We start from the raw sequence: 20,690 nt of genomic DNA on the forward strand, positions 1-20,690 counted from the left end.
TGTTGCTTAAGCAGGGAGCTGCTTTGGGTTTCTCACTCAGAGCTGCAATGGGAGGTATGTAACCATCACCCAGGGCTAGGGCAGGAAGGAAAAGCTTGCCCTGAAGGGGAGATACTGTACCGGTGCCTTTCAGGGAAAGGCCTTTGTTTGATACTGTCAGGCATCAGATGCACCTGACAATTTTTTGAAAGGAGGAATTCTTGGAGCAGCTCATCTTTCCTTCATTTTACCCACTCCCTTTCCCTCACTCCTAGATTACAATGTGGAAACTGAGGTACACTTAGAGACTTGCTCACCAAACAAGATGCCTGTGGATTCCAGAGTGATTCGCAAATCCCAGTTCTAGCCCAAGAGAAAATTCCCTCAGAAGCCGACCAAAAAGAAAGGGGCAATTAGCTGCAAATGCCTCATGCATGGATGTGGTGCTGGAGTCTCGGGGGGTTTTAGGGATTGGGCGCTCTAAACCCAGTAGATGTGCTGCGCTGGCTTCATTTGTGAATTGGGAATCCTGGGGTTTCCCTAGGCAGGGAGTTTTTAAAATAATAGTTATCATGTTTAAGGAATTTATTTCCACCTATTTGGGAGTAGGAGCAAGGGTGCGTAATGACAGCCTGGAGGAGGAGCAAAGCACTGCCACCTGCTTGCTTCTGACCTTGAAAACCCCACCTCACCTGTCTAAGTCTTAGGGTCCTTGCCCAGGAAATGGGGATTTTGTGGTGAGGATGAGTGATAAAAATCCATGTAAAGCACTTCTCCCTGTAACTGACACAGTTCTTGCCCTACAAGTTCATAGTTGAGTTGGAGTGAATCAAGAAGCCTTCACTGAAAGGGGTCTCACACTTGTCTGTCTCCCTAGTATGTTGCCTTGCATTTGATGGAGATTCAAAGTGCGTTGACTAGTTTGAGTGACCTTCAAGGTAATAGTTCAACATGTTGAGAAAAGTCTCCATAAGGGAACCTTGTGACAAAGTATTGTGTAAAATAAAGAATCTGTGTAACCGCTCCAATATTATTCTATTATTATTATTATTGGTTATTGTTATTATTATAGGTTATTATTATTACTATTTTTGGCTATAAAAGACAACAATAACAACAATCACTGCTTACTGATGTATGACATTTAGTACAGTGCTTAGCACAAAGTTAGTGCTCCGTGAAGGTTAAACAATAGTGAGAAAAAAACACTGCCTGCTTTTCAAAACATTGATTTCTACATGCAGTTTTAGCCTTGCATCTGTGAGATCATGACGGGTTTATTTATATTTCTCTTTTTATGAAAGCTTAGCTGTTGTGTTGAGTGAATACAAACAGTTACCATAGGTCCTTAAAAAGGAGCTCTGAGACATGTATTGAGCGAGCGCTGAACATTTTCAGGATGTGACTGGTTCCCTGGGGCCCACTGCATCAGGCTGACCATTCTGAGAATTAATAGCCACCCTGACACTTGAAGCCCATCAGGAATGAGATGCTTGCCTCGTCTGGGAGGACGGTGGGACACGTCACCACCTGCACATCTCCCTATAAGCTCTTACCTGCCGAATTAGCAAGCTGCAGCTATTATGTTAGACAGAGCCACAGCTGAGCCCGCAGTTTGATTTTTGTCACCATAAAGGCAGGACTGGAATTGACACTGGAGTAATTAGGAATGAATTCTCAGATCTTGACTTATCAAGCACACTGCCAGGGAGGGAGACAGGAGCCGTGTGGCAGTGTTTTGGAAGCTGAGATGGTGACCTTGCAGGCTGACCTCACTCTTAATCTTTCTATTAGAGAGACCAGTAAGCATTTGGCCAGCACCTCCTGTTAGGCTGACAACCAGAGCAGTTCGTTTGGGATTGGATATTTTTCTCCTTTTTTTTTTTTTGTAGCCTGTAGGCACTTAGAATAAAAAGGAGCAGGAGAATGAAGCCAATATGGGAAGCAAAGTTACCACGGGGACAAAATGTTCTTCCGAGCAGCTTGAAATGAGCATAATTTTGGAGAATTTCTGCAATAGCGAGTTAATTCATAATTGGGTTTGCTGAGCAATCAACAATGTGTTGCTTGTATTTTCATATGCTGGGAGCATATGACTCCGTGTGTGCACTGTGTGTGTATTATAATGCTCCAGTACTTTGATGCTTCACTAATGTGCAATCTCTATTTCTTGCTTTTGTCTGGGGGCCTCTCATATTACATTTAGATTGTATCCTTTATCATCCCAAATTGACATTTATGCTTTTACTTCTATTGTTTCCCTAGCTTCTCCCTGGTATGGATCAACAATTTGTTTTAATCTGTGTCACTTCTCTTATCTCCCTCGACACAGAGGAGCAGTCATTTTGCACCGCCATCCACCTACAGAGGTTGTGCTATCGAGAGTGTGGTGGGGTCCCTCACCCTCTCCCCACTGTCTAAAGTGCTGGCGAATGTTAATTGCTTTTCCAGTTAGTTTATAAGAATGCAGAAACCGCTGAATGCAGCTTGACTGGTTTTGATGAAAGTAATGGAATGCTAGTGCCTATGAATAAATAAATCTGATTTACATAGAGGACTATTGTGGTATTGGGTAGGAAGCCTCTGAATGCAAGCAAATTATAGTTTAAGGACACATTATTCCTTGGCTTTTATTCTAAGTAAAGGAGAAGAGCTCAGGTTTCCTTGGGTTCCCAGAGTGGGAGGCAAAGAGGTAACCCCTTGACCTAAGAGGAAAAATGCTTTCTGAGAGCAGCGTTGATCTGAAACTTAAGGGGGATGCATTTTGTTTGGAGAGAAGCTGTAGATCTAGGTCTCACTTCCTGAAATCCCCTTAGAGAAAGCATATAGAATAGCAAGTGGTGAAGAATTTATGAGAAGCAAACTGAAAATGTATGAGTGCCTATCAGAGTGCTTTGGTGAAATAACTGGAGAACACTCTTAGAGGAAGACAGGATCACAACTATTATGACTATCGCGACATCCAGTTTTATTTGTGTTTCCTAAATTCCCACAAGAGTGTGTGGCCACTAGAAATAGAATAAATCAAGACATTCTTTTTTTTGGATGAGAAAAGGCAAGTGTGGTAGAAGTAAGAGGACTCACATCAGGGCATCTGCATTTCGGAGTGCCTGAGGATTGTTCTGGGATGAGTCCATCTGGCAGGAAAGGAGATGGGAATAGAGAGGCTATGGGAGGCACAATTCAAGTAGATGCTCAGACTAAAAATGCAAAACTGCTACGTTTCAGAAGTGACCCTATTGGTGGCTTCTGATAAATGAATGAGGATTAAACGCCAAAATTAAATCACTTAAAAAATATTTGTATGGGCCAGGCGCGGTGGCTCACACCTGTAATCCCAGCACATTGGGAGGCTGAGGAGGGTGGATCATCTGAGGTCAGGAGTTCTCGACCAGCCTGGCCAACATGATGAAACCCTGTCTCTACTTAAAAAAAAAAAAAAAAAAATCAAAAGTTAGCTGGGCATAGTGGCGGGCACATGTAATCCCAGCTACTCAGGAGACTGAGGCAGGAGAATTGCTTGAACCCGGGAGGTGGAGGTTGCAGTGAGCCAAGCTCGTGCCACTGTACTGCAGCCTGGGCAACAAGAGCGAAACTCCATCACACACACACACACACACACACACACACACACACACACAAATTGCATGGGCAAGGTACTATTGTAGATGCTGAGGGCACAGCAGCAAATAAAGCCAAGTCCCAGACTGTGTAGGACACTTACATTCTCACACCCAGCTCGCAGCAAATTATAAACTCTAAGGAGATAAATAATTGGGGGAGATCTTGAAACTTGACTACAGGCTTAACTGGGTAAGATTGCCAGAAAACAGGAACAGTTTTCTGTGTATTTAGTGCCATTCATAACATGACAGCATCCACAGTGACTAAGCAAACAGCCCAGAGGAGCAAGGGTGTGAGTTAGGAGTTAAGTAAGAATCAGCGACAATAAAAATGAACACCTGACATTTTTTTCCCATTCTAGGGTCCTCTGTCTATAAATATGTTTGAAACTAGGTTATTATCCTCTCTCACCCATGCTTATCTCCCAAATTCTTCTTAATCATTTCTCGGGTCCTGATGATATATTGATAGGCTATGGATTAAATATGAAATTACTGCAAATCTCAAGCACCCAAAGATTTATGGACTGAGGCTTAGGCCTTATATCAAATCAACCATCTAAGAAAATATATGATTTCACCATAATATTAAAAATTACTGGCAGCATCTTCATCTTATCCAATTGGTGTTGTCCTGATGATAAGCTCCAGTAAGCAGAGAGAGAAATTGTGTGATAAATTATGGAACAGACATTGAAAAATATATTTATTACATTTGGATGTGCAAGGATTTCACTCGCTGTGTACAGAAAAAAAGAGAGTTTGTGTTGTAACGCCTACTTTGGTTCCAAATATTCTACAGTCTCTAAAGACTAGCTGATCTTCCGTTGGCCTCATTCACAGGAGTTGAGTTCCTAGATGGGAAAACTGTATAGTGATTACAATGAAAGTATTTGTTCTAAAAGAAAGAGTTTCCTGGTCAATGTGAAGAATATCCATAGAGAGGAGAATCTAGGTCCATGTTTCTCAAAGTGTGGTCTATGGACTAGCACATTGTCAGTCCCTGCGAGCTTTTGAGAAATGTATATTCCCTGAATTAAAGTCAGCCTCTTAACAAGACCCCCAGGTGGTACATAACTGTTTGAGAAATGAGAAAGACAAACTATGATAGACGGGAAGCCAGACAGGAAGAGAGAAGTTCTTAATGTATCTCAGGGAGGGTGCTCAATGGGAGGCATGACAGAAATTATATTAATAATAAAAATAAAACAATGAAAATCATGGTTAATGTTTATTAAGCACTTATGAACAGACATTGTACAAAGATTACTTGACCTCATGAAATCTTCAGGAAGACAGCCCTGTGGGAATACTAGTATTACCCCAACTTTACAAATACAAAGATGAAGGCTGAGAGGATTATAGAACTTTCTCTGGCTACCAAAGCTTGCAAGTAGCAGAGCCAGGATGCACAATCACACTTATCTGATTTCTTACACATTTCAGTGAAGTCTCATGAGTCAGAAACTCTAGTGGACAGGGCCAGCCATATTGGAGGGAAATGTTGAAATATCAAGAAAAAAGAGTCATGAAGTAGGAACTGTCTTTGTACATAAGGAGAAAAGGAAAACTGGCAAAATGGTCTTTTAGGTTCTACTAGCATATGCCTCCCTTTGAAATCCCCAGCTAGAAACCTGCAGTCATCCTTGGTTCTTCCTTTTCCTCATGACCCATATCCATGAGACTTCTGATTTCCATCATGTCCCCTCCTTAGTGTACATTGACTGTGTCCCTGGCTCTTGAAGTGCACCTGCTGTCGTAGTTCAGACTTCATCTTCAGTAGCTGGGTCTTGAGCAACATCCTCCAAATTGGCCCCTGCAGCTCCATACTCTCCCTTTTCCAGCCCCTCTATCATGAATCACCCCTATCTCCCTAGAACCCAATTCAACCAAGTTCCTTTTCTTTCTGACTCTGTGCTAGATGCTGATAAAACACACATCCTGCCCTCAAAGAAGCAACAAGCCCAGGGAAAGTCCTCACACTCTCCCTTGTCTACCACTCCACTCCCATCTCACCTTCCTCTCTCTGTGCTTGCACACATCACTCTTGTATTTGTCTTCATACATATCCCTTACAGGTGAGCAGAAATCAGGCACAGTCCTTGGTTCTCAGCCACTTCCTGCTTCTCCTCAGTCACTCTCTTTCCACTGCCCAGGACGTTCCCTCCTCCTTAATTATCCTGTGAACACCAACCCATCCTTCAAGGGCCAGCTCAGCTGTGCCTGCCTCTTTGAAGCCTTGTCCTTAGCCTTACCTGGGTGTAAGCAGTCACTCCCTCCTCTTTCAGATCCATCAGCATTTGTCTTCCTTGTTTATTGCTCCTCCTAGACCAGGATGTAGATAGATTCCCATCATGTCCCTGGAACAAAGAAAGGGCAAGGAGACAGTAGAATGGCTTACAGGCCGAAAACCTGAACTTTCAAACCTGTTTTTGGGTTTAAGACAGTTTAGATGCTTCCCCCCAGTGCCTCTGTCTCTTATACTCTAATCGAAGCCATGAGGGCCAGGTGCAGTGGCTCATGTCTGTAATCCCAGCACTTTGGGAGGCCAAGGCAGGTAGATCACCTGAGTTCAGGAGTTTGAGATCAGCCTGGCCAACATGGCAAAACCCCATCTCTACTAAAAATACAAAAAATTAACTGGGAGTGGTGGTGTGTAGTCCCAGCTACTCAGGATGCTGAGGCAAGAGGATCGCTTGAACCCGAGAGGTGGAGGTTGCAGTGAGCCGAGATCGCACCACTGCATTGCAGCCTGGGCAAGAGTAAGACTCTGTCTCCAAAAAAGAAAAAAAAAAAAGCCATGGGAAGAGGTTATAGAATGTTTTCAGGCTTTAATTTATGATCCAAGCACACCACCTGGTCTACCTGCCACCTCTGTGCCAACAGCCTTGTTTGCATCTGAATAGAAATAGGATTAATTGATGCATAAATAATTTAAATTACCTGTATAATCTCAGAACCTCCGCCGCTGAGGTAGAAAGACGGCTTGGGTGACTTCAAATCAGAATTATGTCCCCAGGGGATAGGTTGTCAGATTCAGTCCACACTTGAGGTCCTAGTCATGTCTGGTCTGCATGGTAAATGAATGCCACATGTATTAGCTCATTGATTTCTCCTAGCAGCCCTGTAAAATAAATGTTTTAACTTCCATTTTACAAATAAGCAAATCAGGGCCCTGGATCTATTGAATACTCTGCCCACATAGCTCCCTCCTGCACTTGAAAGTGGGAGAGTTGGGCATTAACTCTCGGGAAGGAAGCCTAGTATCTCCCACTGTCTTATGTTGTCCCACCCAGAACGAACTCTCTTTCCCGGCCATCACCTTTCCGTCAAACGTTCTCAGGGTGCATGTGCGTTGAAATAAAGAGATAAGGTGTGACTCTCAAGCAGAAACATGCCAGAATAAGGCATACATTAAAGTCTATCTTAATGCTTCGCAATTGTGTCCGTGGTGTGAGCATGCTTTTGTGTTTATATGTGTGACCAGTTGTCAGTGCTGACAAAGAGTGTCCAAGTCCCGGGTCTCCTTATTTCTGTTTTCTTATTGCTTAAATAGACCATATGGAGGACAGGATGCTTCATTTTAGCTCAGGGATCTGGTTGCATCGTCTCCCCACATCCAAACATCAGTCCCATATTTGTCTTCATGCATATTCCTTACAGGTGAGCAGAATCAGGTGCAGTTTTTGGCTCTCAGGCCCAGTTAGCTGAACACAGATGACACGCAAAGTGCTCTTGCTGACTTCTCTGTCAGTGTCGTGGGGACCAGCTCTGATCCATTTCTGTCCATGAGCGCTTGCCAGGAACCATTCAGGCGAGTCAATAGGATGCCCATTGATGGGCCAAACGTTGTTTTTCTCGACAGGAGCATGCAGAGTAGGCAAGAATGTCCAACTGGCTGCGTCTGACCTGTCAGCCAATTTTTATCTCTCCAGGCAATAGCTTTAAAATGGTAAAATATCTGGAGTTCATGACATAGGTTAGCACTTCTTTCAACTCAAGGTGGCAGCAGCATGAAGAACGCATTCATCAAAACCAAAGGGACTCCACTGAAATGGATACATCAGAAACATCTGAAACTTATTTCCCAGCACCCTTTGTCAAAGTAAAGTGGGAGGACCACCTGCATTAGAAGCGCCTGGAGAGCTTGAGATTGCACGTCTTGTCTAAAGGTTCCACCTAGAGGCAAAACCTGGGGCTTTAATGAGGTCTGACTTCATGTCTAATCCATATTACAAAATGTGTCTCAAGATCCTCTTTCTACCATGCCTTCAGGTAGAAAGGGAAAAAACACTTAGGTATCATTTCATAAGCCCCAGAATGGCTAAGATTACAAAGACTGAGAACACTAAATACTGGCAGGGATGTAGAGTACCTCACATACTCTACATGTGGTAGGTGTATAAACTGGTACAACCATTTTGGAAAACTGTTTGACATTCTCTTATACAGTTAAACATATACCCAACAATCCCACTCATCAGTATTGACCCCCCAAATAAAAATGTATGTTCAACTGTAGATTTATGCGTGAATGTTCATGGCAGGTTTGCTTCTCAGTAACCCCAAGCTGGAAATAAATCAAACGTGTATCCACATGTGAATGAATGAACAGACTTGAATAGCATCATACAATAGAATACTATTCAGCAATACAAAGGAATAAGCTACTGACAACTCAACAGCATGGATCAACCTCAAAAATGTTATGCTGAATGAAAGAAGTCAGACATAAAATAGTACTTGCTTATCATTCCATTTATATAAGTTCAAAACGTGTAAAACTAACTTATGATGATAGAAATCATGGGTGTGACCTCCAGAGGGTTGAGGATTACCTGGAAAGGGGCACGAGGGAACTTTCTGGAGTGGTGGAAATATTCTCTATCCTGAGAAAGCCGATAGTTACATGGGTATATATATTTGTCAAAACGTTTCAAATTATATGCTTAAGACACTGCTGGTGGGAGTGTAAATTAGTTCAACCATCATGGAAAGCAATATGGGGATTCCTCAAAGAGTTAAAAGCAGAAATATCATTCAACCCAGCAATCCCATTACTGGGTATATAACCAGAGGACTATAAATCATTTTATCATAAAGAGGCATGCACATAAATGTTCATCGCAGCACTATTCACAATACCAAAGACATGGAATCAACCTAAATGCCCATTAATGACAGAATGGATTTTTAAAATGTGGTACATATACACCATGGAATACTATGCCGCCATGAAAAGTACAAGATCACGTCTTTTGCAGGGACATGAATGGAGCTGAAGGCCATTATCCTTGGCAAACTAATGCAGGAACAGAAAACCAAATATCACATGTTCTCACTTATAAGCTGGAGCTAAATGATAAGAACTTATGAACACAAAGAAGGAAACAACAGACACTGGGGTCCACTTGAGGGAATAGGGTGGGAGGAGAGAGAGGAGCAGAAAAGATAACTATTGGGAACTGGGCTTAATGCCTGGGTGATGAAATAATATGTACAACAAACTCCCAAGACACGTGTTTACCTATGTAAAAAACCTTCACATGTACCCTCAAACCTAAAATGAAAGTTAAAAGAAAAATAAAATAAAAAATAAAGTTCAGTGTTGAGTATGATGAACCTGAATACAATTTTTAGAAATAAAAATAGGAAAGAAAGACCCACTTAAAGATGAAAATGAAAATCACCTGTATTCTTCCCACACAGAAATACTCCTCTTTATACATTTTGTTGAATTCCTCTCTATTGTTTTGCATATATATATATATATATATAATTAAATACTCCTCAACTTGTCATTGTAAAAGAAATGCTTTCTATATGTAAACTTCCCCTTAGTTTTTAAAAAGCAGAGTGGGAGAGAAATGGGCGTGGCTACAAAAGAGCAACAAGAAAGATCTTCTTAGCCAGGCATGGTGGCTCATGCCTGTAATTCCAGCACTTTGGGAGGCCAAGGCGGACAGATCACCTGAGGCCTGGAGTTCGAGACCAGCCTGGCCAACATGGGGAAACCCTGTCTCTACTAAAAATCCAAAATAGTAGCTGGGCTTGGTGGCACACACCCGTAATGCTAGCTACTTGGGACGCTGAGGCAGGAGAATCGCTTGAACCCAGGAGGCAGAGGTTGCAGTGAGCTGAGATCGCTGCCACTGCACTTCAGCCTGGGTGACAGAGTGAGATTCCACCACACACACACACACACACACACACACACACACACACACAAGACCTTAGTGTCTTAGCGATGGGAGTTTTCTGTATGTTGACTGTGTCAATGTCAATTCCTTAGTTGTGATATTATGATATCATTTTATAAGATGCTAGCTTTGGGGGAAACTGGACAAAGAGTACTTGGCATCTCTCTGTCTTATTTCTTACAACTGCATGTGACACTACAATTATCTCAAATTAAAAACTTTAATTAAAACACAACAAAATTTGGTATTAACAGCTTGGAGTTTGATATTTTTAATTTTTAATTTTTTGGCCAGCTTCAGGTTTTAATTTGGACTTCTTGTAGGTAGCCCATTGTATTTGTGTGTATGTCTGCATTTGTGTGTGTGTGTGTGCACATACAAGTCTTATGGGAGAGAGAGAAAAACAGAGGTGTTTTAAAATTTACTTTGATTTTTGTTTTGATTTCCCCCACAGATGGGGGCTCATAATTTAAAAGTCACCCTTTCCATTAGGCTGGGTTCATCGGTCTAAAGTCAAAAATCTCTATGCCACTTTCTACTTCTTCCCAATGTTTTATAATTCCAAACTGTCCTTGCTATACAAGGAGCCTTCTTCTTGAATGTTACATTATTCTACTGACATTGTAGAGTGAATAGTGCCTGTGAGCATCTTGGCTGCTGAGTCGGGGGAGATGTCAGCCACATGTGATTCTGCACATCTTCCAGGTAATGCAGCGGTGCTAATGTAGTCTCCTGGATGCAAGGACACCAACGGGGCTTATGTCACTCCCTTGGTGGCCTTAAGTGCATAAATCAATCCTTATTTTTATGCCAATCCATACAGAAGGCTTCCTTGTGTGTGCTGCACATAGGGAGGGAGGGCAGGGTGCCTCCTTGAGCAAGTGGTTTGCATTCGAAGAAAGCAAGCAGTATTGGAAACTGGTTTCTGGGTATTTTTGTTTCTTTATTTAAATCCCCTAGGAAGGCTGCTCTGGCTTGGACAGAACCAGAACGAGGGGACTCATTAGCTGGAGTGAGGTTGGTGTCAGGAAAAAAACAGAGCTCCTGCCTTGGCTTGCCTGAGGTCGCAGGATGCCACCCTTGAGTCTCCATTGCTGGCCCGGGTCCTGAGTGCCTGCCTACCCTAACTCTAAAGCAGACCTAGCCTGGTGGAGCCTGCTATAGAGAGGCTGATGTTCTGAAATACATATGCCAACAATGATAAAGGCATACTGTAGGAAGACTAAATGCTTTTTTGAAATTATTTTGGTAGGGAATCACCAGCATTATCCCAGTTAACCCAATAGTGTCCAGGAGGTGGGTTGATACAGTTTATTTCATTCAGCAAAAAGGAAAATCAGTTAATCACAACTCTTCCTCCTACTCTTCCTCCTCTCCCTCCTTCTTCTCTGGGGTATGGGGGCATAATAACAATGGTAAGACAAATGTAAGAATTATCTTTGTCATTTCTTGTCTCTCCTATTGGCATTTCCTTACCCTCTCTAGGAGCCCCCGAAATGTCTATGGTTCCCATTTCATTCTCACTCCAACATCAAAACCTATCAATTATATTCCTAAGGCCCTCAAAACCCCAAGTCTTAATAGGACATTGGATGACAATGAGATTAATTTGATAACATGAAGCTTTAGCAAATTTGAAGACATTCATTTCCTCTAGGCCCATAAAGGATATTACTAATGTATCCCAGGCACCATGATAGAGCTGTGGGAGAGAGAGAGATTGTTAGGCAGATAGCTAGAGCTTTGGTCTTCTCAAAATTGCATCCAATGGGAAAACAGCACATTTAATTATTTAGTTATTACTGAAGGAGGGCGATATGCTTATATCATCCCCTGGCACAGAAGAGACACCAAAATATGTGTTAAAAGAATGTGTGGGCCAGGTGTGGTGGCTCACACCTGTAATCCCAGCATTTTGGGAGGCCGAGGCAGGTGGATCACTTGAGGTCAGGAGTTCGAGACCAGCCTGGCAAACATGGTGAAACCCCATCTCTACTAAAAATACAAAAAAATTAGCTAGATGTGGTGGTGCGTGCCTGTAGTCCCATCTACTCAAGAGGCTGAGGCACAAGAATCACTTGAACCCAGGAGGCGGAGGTTGCAGTGAGCTGAGATTGCTGCAGTGCACTCCAGCCTGGGTGACAGAGGGAGACCCTGGCTCAAAAAAAAAAAAAAAAAAAAAAAAAAGAAGAAGAAAGAAGGAAAAAGAAAGAAAAAGAAAAGAAATAAAAGAAATAAAGGGAGGAAGGAAGGGAGGGAGGGAAGGAGAGAGAAAGAGAGAAGAAGAAAGAGAAAGGAAAGAAAGAAAGAAAGAAAAGAAAAAAGAAAGAAAGAAAGAAAAGAAAGAAGGGAGGGAGGGAGGGAAGGAAGGAAGGAAAGAAGGAAGGAAGGAAGGAAAAGGGAAAGGAAGGGAGGGATGGAGGGAGGAAGGCAGGCAGGCAGGAAGAAAGGAAGGAAGGAAGGGAGGGAGGGTGAAGATCAGGATGATTCCTAGACTGTTTAAAGAGCATTTGAGAAATGCCTCTTAGAGGATGTTACAGCCTATCTTGCTTGCCAATGAAATTGCCCTAGTCTAGAAAATTCTGAGTCTATGCAAAAGCATATGAGTTTCTATTATGTTACCATTAGAAGAAGATAGTTCCAGAATACCCTGCACATTCCCTTTTCTTTCCATTTATCAAGTTCTGTTGAAGTCATCTGTCTCTCTTACTAAAGGACCAACTCCTCAAGGATAAGGACTATATTTTAGATATTACCATGTTATTAGCATCACAATCAGGCTCAGGTGTACAATAGATGCTTCATAAGTGGCTGTTGAATTTATGGAATATTATTTCTGGGTCATTTTCCAGAAAGATTGCCCATAGAATGGCTTGTCAAAGAAGTGGACTCTGGACCTGAAGGACTCTAAGAGATGTTCCTCAGTGATCTTATTTCAGATTCCCTCGAACTGCTACATGGGAGAGTGGATTCTAATCAAGGTCAGCCATGAGCCACAAGCAAAAATAGAGACTGACAAAATTGGTAGGGGAAGAGTTAGGAAATTTTTCCTTATGGCTCAGGGCTATGTTTTCATGCAAGATAAGAGTTGTTGTCCCTCAGATAGGAGCACAAGTGAGCAGTTCAGCTCTGCCTCTCTGCCTTCTGTCCTTTTCATGCACCAATTCTCAAGACAACACTGTTATCTTGCCAGAAAATACAGCCCAAAGCATTACAGATGTCTGGTACAAGCGGAACCCATATTAATGGTTATTGCTTAAAGAAGAGGCATGCTCAGATCTCTTTACTGCACTCCAGGGAAATCGCAGTTTTCACTTTCTTCCAGAGCAGACCAGAGACGTAAAAAGATCAATTGAGTTTGGCCTATCTCAGATAGAGGGGGCTTTTTTAGAGGTAATTTGAATGGTAGTCGTGACATGGCCTGAGACACATCCTCACAAATACAGATTTCTTAACACTTATTATTTTTTTTAATCAAGGTGCTTAGGGATGCTTAGACATAAATGTTTCAGTTTTCTATAGGAACAAATAAGTTAGTGATACTATGTGAAGAATCAATGAAGAATCGTTTTTAAAAAGGCATTTTTTGTGTCTGTTAACAATTGACTTATGTTTAATTTAAATTAGCTGAGCTTTTCTTATAATTTTATTTATTTATTTATTTATTTATTTATTTATTTATTAGAGACAGGGTCTCACCCTGTTGCACAGGCTGGAGTGCAATGGCTTGTCCATAGCTCACTGCAGCCTTGACCTCCAGAAATTAAATGATCCTCCCACCTCAGCCTCCTGAATAGCTAGGACTACAGGTGCATGTCACTATGCCAGCTATTTTTTTATTTTATTTTTATTTTTGTAGAGACAAAGTCTCGCTACATTGCCCAGGCTGGTAGAATTTTTTTTAATTCTTAGCCAATTTCTGACAGAGTGAATCATTTCTAAAGAAGAGAATTTTTTTTTTTTAAAGCATGATTTCTTTTCAAGGTGTCGTTAATGGAATTAAACTGAAAATGCATTAAATGACATTTAAACTAGCCCCAAAAGAGTTATTATTTTTGCTCTGATAGAAAATGCCCAATTTCAAACACTTATTAAGCAATGTGTGCACACCGTATAGTTGCATAAGGTTTACAACTTTGTCAGTGCCACCTTTAGCCAAGAGGAGTTATTTGCCTTTAATTCTTACAAAAAAGCAGAAGATCGCAAACTAATGCAGCACCATTCTGACCATGCCTTATGCTATAAGCTCTGGAAATAAGATAACACCCTTTGCCCCTTGAAAACCATTGCCATTTGTAATCATCCCAAGTTTCCAACTATAGAGATTGTCAACAGCAAGAGGAACTTTTAAATTGGTTGCCTTTGATGAAAATGAAAATGTTATCCATGAAAAATCTCTAGGAAAATAAATTCAGGCCTGATTCCTGCTATGCAAACAGATATATACAGTATCACCCTGAATCAGCTTTTCTCATCAGAAATGGAGCTACTGTACTTTATTATGATGTCAGAGATTGAACTTGGATGAGAATGCACTTCTGATAATTAAGATCATATCGAGTTGGGAAAGCCTAATTCCTAACAGAAGATAAAGAGTCTCCTGATGGTATAGACTCAAAAGGCCTGTAAATTGGGCCATATAATAGTCGTAGAATATTGGGATATGTTTGAAATTCCTTATTGCTGAAATGTGCAGATAATACCAGAAGGGAGAGCACCCCAACCCCATAAACCCATTAGAAAAAAAAAACAAAAAAAAAAAAAACAAGAAACATCTCTTGGAGCAGGCAGGTGGTGTATCATATGTTCCCCGGGTGGAGAATGAGCTTCTTGCCTTTAAAAGTAATTGATTTTATAGCGAAACGTGTCAAGAGCACTGGTTTTCAAAATGATTTCGTTCATGTGTGTTGGGAAATAATATATACTGCTAATTGCTTCAGAAATAGCTGGATTATTTAACTTTGGTTTTGATGGGAGTTGGAAGGAAGATCTTGAGCCCTTATGCCTTTTCCCTTATCGCAGATTAATAGCTGTTTTGAAGCTGTGTCTACTTCTGCCGTTTCAGAGATGAAATCTGCATCCCCTCACTTTCTTGTGTAGGGCACTAGCTACAGTGTTCTTAGTTCAAACTCTATGAGTGTTCTAAAGACAGCAGTGTGACATTTCTGTTTCAATAAAGCCCAAATAGTAGGCAAGATATAAAACACCAGAGAAGAAAAAAGATATGTTTGCTGATTTCACCGAGGTCCGTATTGAGCTGCCTAGGTGAACAGTTGTAAGTCGGGAGTCTGACTGCAGGTGCAGGAGGGGGACAGAGTGTTAACTTCTGTGAGGCATCATCTGTTGGCTGCTTAGCAGCACACGTCTTGCTGCAATTCCATCGTGAAGGTCTCAGTCCCCTACAGACTAATGGTGAGTGGATGTAACATGGGACCTGCGAAAGGAAAGGTGGTTGTTTCTTGTTCTGTGGCTTTTCTCCTCAGTTGTGTCTTCAATGAGCTAAAGTGAATGTGCTGATTTACAGTCTGTATTTGCTCATGGTAGCTGTCTCATTATTAATTATTCAGGGTCTTCTTCCATCTTACACACATGTGTATGTGTGTTCATTATATGTATATGTATGTTTGAATGAATGAACGATGAAATAAACAGGCATAATTAGTAGGGTCGAATCATTGTCCATGGTCAACACTAATTGACCCTACCAGTTATGCCTGTTTGTTTCATCTTTCATTCATTCAAACATACATATAATATACAATAAACATACATACATATGTGTGTAAGACTGAAGGAGACCCTGTTGAATTAATAATGAGACAGTGCATGTACCTCTTCCTCCAGGAAGCCTTCCCTCATCCGCTAAGCCAAGAATCGGCAATTTTTTTTTTCCTATGAAGATCCAGATAGAAAATATTTCAGGCTTCATTTTGTGAGCTGCATGCAGTCTCTATCACATATTCTTCTTTTTCACAATCCTTCAAAAATGTATAAAACATTCTTAGCTCGGCGGCTGAATGTGGTCCGTGGCCATCGTTTGCCCGTTTGCCAACCCCAAAACCAAACCAAGTGTCTCCTGTCTTCCCCACCAACCATGTTGTATTGAAAAGAGCTAAACTCTAGACTCCTGGAAAGGGGGTTCACATCTTTGCAGCCCCAGCCTAAGCAGTGGCAAGAATTCATTTTTCAAATATAAGGTGATCTCCACCTTCCAATTTTATATTCCACCTGGGAAAACAAGGTCATGTGCAGAAACCAGCGAAGTGACAATTCAGAGCACAGTCAGTGTTCTTGACAGGCCCTTGACAACTTTGACTTTCTGGGCGATAACCCCAAGTAAAGAAATTAGTTTCAAAAACTGCCCTGTAAGTTCTCAAAATGGCTTTTAGAAGGCATTTGCTCTATACTTTGTTAGGCCTTCAGCTAGGTGTTTGTTTGTTCTTTGTTAACACATGACTTTTAAAAATTAAATGTTTTTTTAAACAAAAACTTCAGAGATGAACAGCAAAAATGGTAAGGAGTGTGTGATGTTGTGAGCAGCAGGCCCAGAAACATCCCAAAGATTGACAGCGTGACCTCAAGGATGGAGACAAAATAAATCAAAAGGAAATACACAGCTATATGACTGCATAGTACAATATGTTTTCTCTTAATAGGTTTTCAGCCATCAATTAAATGTTGAATTATGCTCATTATGCTCTCTTTAAAAATGCAGCCAAATTTAGCTTCCAATTTTGAATTATTATATCCACACAGCATGGTTAAAATAAAAATATCGAGCATTTGCAGACAGTGAGTTGGGTTTGTCTGGGAAGTTCACGCATTTCGACTAATTCATTTATGAATAAATTGTGAAAAAAAAAGGCACATTCATGACCCAGGACCAACTAGAGTGAGGAGCCAGGGATGGGATGGCCTGGGCTGACAATGACTTCCTACCTGAGGCAAGGTACTTAAGCTCTCTAAACCTCAGCCTCCTGATCTGTATAATGGGTATCTCCTTCCACCCCGGTATGGTCACTGTGATGATTAAATACCATTATCTATGTAAAGTTCTTAAAACAAAAGCTGGCAGGTGGTAAAAGTGCTAACAAAAAATTAGCAATTGTTATTATTATCATTATCATCAATATTGTTGATAAGTGTGAAAATGAATTTGACACACACAGTGTGCCAAAGGAGATGACAGAAAAGTGTAAATATGAATATGGCGAAGACATCTAGGATTGCACCTTATAGGAGGTGGTACTTGATCTGGAATTATCAAACCAATTTTAGAAATCAAGTTAAACTGGGACTGATTCCCCCAGAACACATATTATCCTGGACAACTTTCTTTGGTTAGGTTGAGAAAGACTGTTTTGTAGAAGAGTAAAACCTGCCCACATAATATTACATCAGATCCTATTATAAACTTTCAAATGTTTTGAATTTCCAGCACCATATCACATTAATTGTTTTATCCCTAAACTATCAGAGAAAGCAGCATCGTAACAGGGTGGAACAAATGCATTTAACTCAGAAAATAAGACATCCCTCCTCCTAGAAGGGGAAAGATTCCAATTTCCTTTCCCAACATTTTCTTTAAAATTGTTTTGGCTTCAGACCATACCTCATCTTATAGCCAAAATGTAACCTGGTAGGAGTGTAGACATCCCCATTTGTCGTCACCTTTAAAAGCAAATACTTGAAAGGGTCTGTTTTCCCCTGGAAAACAAGTACCGATGTCAAGCCTAGCCACTGATGTAACACGATGAAAGCTGCTTCAGAGGAAGAAATTGGAACGAGGGAGTTTGGCTGGAGCAATGAGACATGTCGAGAGCCTTTGGGTATTAACCAGACTGGCAGTGTGATCCCTGGGAGGGAAGACAAAGATAGCACTCGCCTGTCTGACTCAGGGCATGCCCGTATCGCTCGAACCTTCCCGTCTTCCCACAAGGAAACTCGGCTCCATCCCATTCAGGGCAGCCTTCCAGGGCCTGGCATGTGTGTGCTCAGCATCACGGGCAGCTAGCAAAGACCAGTGCAACGGAGCAGGCTTAGTACACGTTCGGCAGGACGGGTGTGCAGGCTGCACTGCCCTTGAGTCGTCCAGGTAGGCAGAATGATGGCTTTTATTGACTTTCTGAGACTGGAAGCAAAGAAAGGGGGTGGGAAACAAAACAGTAGGTGGCATTTTAGTTGTGCCCTCATGAGTGTGAGCGGGAAAGGTCAGAACACCTCAGGGGACGAGGACAGAGCCAGGGCAAGAGTGTTCCCCAGAAAGCTAGAGAGCAATAGGACAAGGTACTGCTCTACAAACCGAGAGAGAAACAGAGGCGTGAAAAGAGCCGTTAGTGCAATGGAGTGTCGTGAATTATCTGTCAGTGCCTCACTCTTGTTAGGATTCTCACACTTCTCACATGTTGTCCTGGTCTACTTCCTGGGACAAGCTTTTGTGAGCCAAAGACCCTATTGTGAGCCTAGGTAGTGCCATTTTTCTGTACATCCCTCTCTTTTCTGTGAGTTCCCAGCCCCATCGTTTAGGAACCCCCTGGAATCTGATGGACAGGACTGATGTGGGTCACAGGTGCCAAAACTGTACAGACAGCTATGTTAATTACACCACACCTGTTTCCCCAGGTTAAGCCGTTGCTATTGGAAACTGTGATCTAATGAACCGTTATTGCAACTCCCCTTCAGTCATGTAACAGACCTTGGACTTGGAGCTCAGTCCCTTGTGCAAAAGGATAAGGAGAGTAATGAACGAGAGTGGCGGGTGGGAAAATAGCATCTGTACATGGTTCCTGGAGGTGGTGAAGGAGAGAAGTTGGTTCCACCTGCAGGGGAAGAGAGTGGTCCAGGAAGGTACTCCAGGAGGATCTGAGAACTGAAAGATGAGAAAGCCTCTGCTAGTTGCTGGCATTCATGACACAGGGACTAGAACAGACCAAGTCATTTTAGATGTCTCCGTAAATTGCCAGCACTGTATTTGGCATCCCCTCCATTCCTAAAGGTGTTTTTCCAATAAATCCATGGCAACATGCAGAGCTGTGCCATCATATTAAACAAAACAGGTATGATTTTTTTTTCGATTTCCCCAGCTCATGTTCTGTATCTCTACCCAATATGTTGCCAAGCTGTGAACACCCTTAGGCTTCCATCTAAATAATTTTTAAACTTTTTATTTCTTTTACCACTTTGCACTTTTTGTTCCCAGAATGAACCCCTTCTACTATTGGAAATTTCCTAAGACAAACAAGTTTCTCTTCCTGGGTAGCAATTTCCATTGATGAAAAATCGCCTTGTATGCAGTCAGGAAGTAGAGCAGGTTGGGAAGGTCTGTAATTTGTTTCCCATCAACTAATAATCTTATTGTGATGAGTAATGTAGTCCTGTTAATGTCTCAACAAGGTTATGGATTGTGCTGAGTGTCAGTAGAGAAGCCGACAGCTTTGTACAGTGAAACCATTCATTCTCCTTTCTACACAGTATAGTTTCTTAAACAGCTTGCAATAGAACACATGAGCTTTAGCAAACAATATTTAAATGAATGTAAATACAAAAACGATTAACGATATGCCAATAGGACTTTTACTGAGAGGTTGATTCCGTTTTTGTGTTTTCCAGTGTGCTTTTATTTTTAAGGACATGAAAAATATTTTGGAAACAGATTTACCAAGTTTTCAGGCTGCCTTTCTCCCTTGTTACAGAGTAGCCTCAGTGTCTCTGCCTGAAATGGCTCCTACCGTTAAGCAAGTCTTTCCCCCATCCATTGAAGCAAGTCTATCCTATTCTTAGCATTCAGCGTTATGTTTAATTTTATTGTGGTATTATATTTTTAAAGTTAACATACAGTAAAATTGGCTTCACTGTGTACAGTTCTGTAGATTTTAACACAAATACAGATTTCTGGAACTGTCACAATTGCAGGAACCCAAGACAACGCTTTCGCCTCGAAAATTTCCCATGTTCTCCTTTTGTAGTTACTTACACACCCCAGCCCTGTCTCAGTCTCTCCTAGTCACTAATCTGTCCTTGTCACTACAGTTTTGTCTTCTTGAGGATGTCATCTAAATGAAATCATAGCTTTTGAAACTAATTTCTTTCATTCAGCATGGTACCTTTGCAATGTATCCAAGTGGTTGTGTGTATCAATAGTCCATCCTTTTCTTTAATTAACTTCTTTAATAGACAAATAACATTTGTATATATTTATGGTATACACCACGATGTTTTCATATATGTACATTGTGGAATGGCTAAATCAAGCTACTTAACATATTCATTACCTCACATACTTTTCAGTTCTTTGTGGTGAGAACATTTAAAATCTACTCGCTTAGCAATTTTCAACAATACAATACTTTGTTATTAACTCTAGTCATTCCTGCTTTTGCTTCATAGTACTCCATGAATTATACTTTGTAGTATATGAATTACTATACTTTGTTTATTCAGTCACTTGCAGGACATCTGGTTGTTCTCAGTTTTTAGTGACAAGGAATAAAGCCACTACAAATTTTCATGTGCAGATTTTGGGTTGAACATTCAGTCTGCATTTCTCTAGGGTAAATACCTAGACTTGGGATTATTAGGGTGTGTGGTAAGTGTAACATCACGGGAAACTGGCAGACTGTTTTCCAGAGTGGCTGTCTCATTTTGCATACCCACCAGCAATGTGTGAGAGTTCCCATCATGGCAATGTGGTTAGCTTTCATGAAAAGTAAAGCATGTATTTCTAGCGTGATACTGTATTTTATCATGAGCTGCTTCTGGTTAATTCTGTAAGTCATTTTTTTTTATTCCCTAATGAAACAGTCCTTACATTTTCTGTTGGTTAACGAAAAAGAAAAGCAAAGTTTGCCTCCCTGCTTTTCTCAATTCTGTTTGTGGTTTCTCCTTCGGG

The 20,690-nt window shown here is 41.3% G+C and overlaps 1 protein-coding gene across 11 annotated transcripts in view; it reads left to right on the forward strand.

Moving 5' to 3' along the window:
- The window catches only part of TENM2 (teneurin transmembrane protein 2), a 3,238,122-nt gene that overhangs the window by 2,890,277 nt on the left and 327,155 nt on the right, over positions 1-20,690 (forward strand). Inside the window, exon 1 of one of the 11 annotated variants that reach the window (XM_063604292.1) lies at positions 17,881-17,897. The exons of the other annotated variants lie outside the window; for them this stretch is intronic. The gene's annotated coding sequence lies outside the window, so the exon portion shown is untranslated. Of the gene's footprint in view, positions 1-17,880; positions 17,898-20,690 lie in introns of those variants that run through there. 11 annotated transcript variants of the gene reach the window in all.

Source organism: Pan paniscus, chromosome 4 (assembly GCF_029289425.2).
Source record: "Pan paniscus chromosome 4, NHGRI_mPanPan1-v2.0_pri, whole genome shotgun sequence".
Lineage (NCBI taxonomy): Eukaryota > Metazoa > Chordata > Mammalia > Primates > Hominidae > Pan > Pan paniscus.